Source organism: Ochotona princeps, chromosome X (assembly GCF_030435755.1).
Source record: "Ochotona princeps isolate mOchPri1 chromosome X, mOchPri1.hap1, whole genome shotgun sequence".
Classification (NCBI taxonomy): Eukaryota; Metazoa; Chordata; class Mammalia; order Lagomorpha; family Ochotonidae; genus Ochotona; species Ochotona princeps.
The window spans coordinates 95,588,740-95,591,069 of NC_080865.1; the positions used below are offsets into that span (position 1 = coordinate 95,588,740).

General features: G+C 38.8%; 1 pseudogene; it reads right to left on the bottom strand.

Moving 5' to 3' along the window:
* Positions 1–869: 869 nt before the first annotated feature.
* LOC118760476 (GTPase KRas-like) lies at positions 870–1,385 on the bottom strand (annotated as a pseudogene).
* Positions 1,386–2,330: the final 945 nt, after the last annotated feature.

Here is a 2,330-nt window from a genome sequence, read left to right on the forward strand (position 1 = left end):
TATAGCAATTAATAGTATTTTCAGAATGAAGTTTGAGAAAAGATGTACTTTATTCCGAGAAAGACCAATCTGACACAGGAAGGCTGTAGTTAATTCCTATAGGAATTTTTATATGTATTATTTCTTTCAGTTACTATAAAAATTTAGTAGCATGTAAATACAGCCCTCAAATGGTTGCTTTAACCCCCATTTCGTACTGAGTTTTCCTTAACATGGAAATCTAGTAGAAGCTTAGCAGTTTATCTAATGTGGAAAATTGAAGACCTTTTGATGTTATCTGTTGCCTCATATGTTTTCCATGCTTTTCCTTCTGGTAGAAAAAATGTACTACTTTGAGGAGGGTGACTATGATTAGTAGCAGTGAGAAGAGGAGAAAACTTCTGTGAGTAGTGTCACCTTGCATTCATGAGGGTAACAGTCCAGAGGACATGCTGCCCAGAAGATGAATCAGCGGTCAAGTTCCTACGTTTGTGTTCCCTCAGTGTTTCTGTCAGATCACTCATAAAGTCTCAAATGAAGTCAGAGCGGCTGGGTAATCCATGTGTGTGACTGGATAAAATCCAAACTAGGGATGATTTGTTTCACACCAACATTCACAACTGCTAAGAAAAATAGGAAGCAATCAACTGCATGCACCAAAACCCACAACATTTTAGGTGATTGTATTGCTAGTTCAAAATCCAGTTCCGGAAAAAGAAAAAAAAAATGTTTCCACTGTCATGTTAAAGCAAGAGTTTAAGGATAAGAGTTAAAATAGTTTGCATGGAACATAAAAATAGGTAATGACAACTTCTAATAATTAAGAGTAACATACAAGAAAATTACCTCTTTTCCTTAAATGTACCTTAAAAAGTATTTGAAAATTCTGTTTACATAATTACACACTCTCACTTGTTTTACTTCTTTTTACTATCTTTACTCACTTTTCTTTATGTATTCAAATCTTTCCACCTAATCTATAGAAGGCATCGGCAACACCCTATTTTCTCTTTGCAGATTTTTCCATAAGATGAATTCCATAACTTCTTGTAGCTGTGAGCCTCTTTTGTGTGTACTGTTCTAGAAGGCAAATCACATTTATTTTCTACTAGAACTTAGAACCGTAAGTATGTTTTTGGAGTTCATAACTCTTAATTTTTCTCTAGAATGGTGAATATCTTCAAATTACTTAGTATTATTTATTTCAAATACACCAAAAATGTCCTCCCCAGTTCTCATGCTGCATCAGAAATATACAAGAGGCAGATTTCTCCATTAGTCACCACCTATTTCCTGTAGCAATCCTCTGTGACAGGTTCATATTCAAACAGAAAGTAATTCTGAATTAGCTGTATTTTCTTGCCTACACCACCGGTTTCAACTACCCTAAGCTCACATTTCATCATTTTCAGCAGACCTAGAAAACATGGAGCCCCAGGGACTGTACCACTCTTTCCTAATCTGAAGTGGCAGGCTGAGCAAGTGCCCCTGCTGCTGCTCCTCCTCAACAGCAAACTTACAGATCCTGCTACAATAGCCTAGTGGCTGAATCCTCGCCTTGCATGTGCTGGGACCCCATATGGACACCAATTCATGTCCTGCTTGCTCCGCTTCCCATTCAGCTCCCTGCTTGTGCCCTGGGAAAACAGTAGAGGATGGTCCGAAGCCTTGGGATCCTGAGCCTGCATGGGAGACCTGGAGGAAGGACCTGGCTTGGTTCCGTCTGTTGCAGCCCCTTGGGGAGTAAACCAGTGAATGGAAGATCTTTCTCTCTGTCTCTCCTCCTCTCTGAAAATCTGCCTTTCCAATTAAAAAGAAAACCTTTTTAAAGGATTTTTACAACCCTCCTGCATAGAGAAGGAAAACTGGCTCAGAGAACAAATTGATTTGCCAAAGTTTAGGCAGCCAGAAAGTTGAACTGCTACATTTGAGCTCAAATTGGTCTGACACAAATGCCAATATTTTGTTGTTGTTATTCTGGCTCCTCAATGCTTGACTGCCAGTGCCTAGGTTGGAGTGAGGTAGGGGGCTTATGTTGTAGAAAGAATAAATTTTAATTGTGGATCAGTCAGCCAAATGTGGTTCAGTGAGCATTTGGTGTTTGGTGCAGCACTTGGTACATATTTTGTTAGACACTGTGGTCACACAGAGATGTTTCAGAATTTCCTAATCTCAGAGAAAAAACATTGTGGTTCTATTTTCTGATAAAAAGCTGAGTCAGAGCTGTGAGACATAGAGAGACGGAGGGAGAGAGTCAGAGAGAGGTACTGACTGAAATTATTCAGAGATTCACATTGGAGATGGTATAATTTTTCCAAATAAAGTGAAGAACTTTTAGGTTGGTGGATATT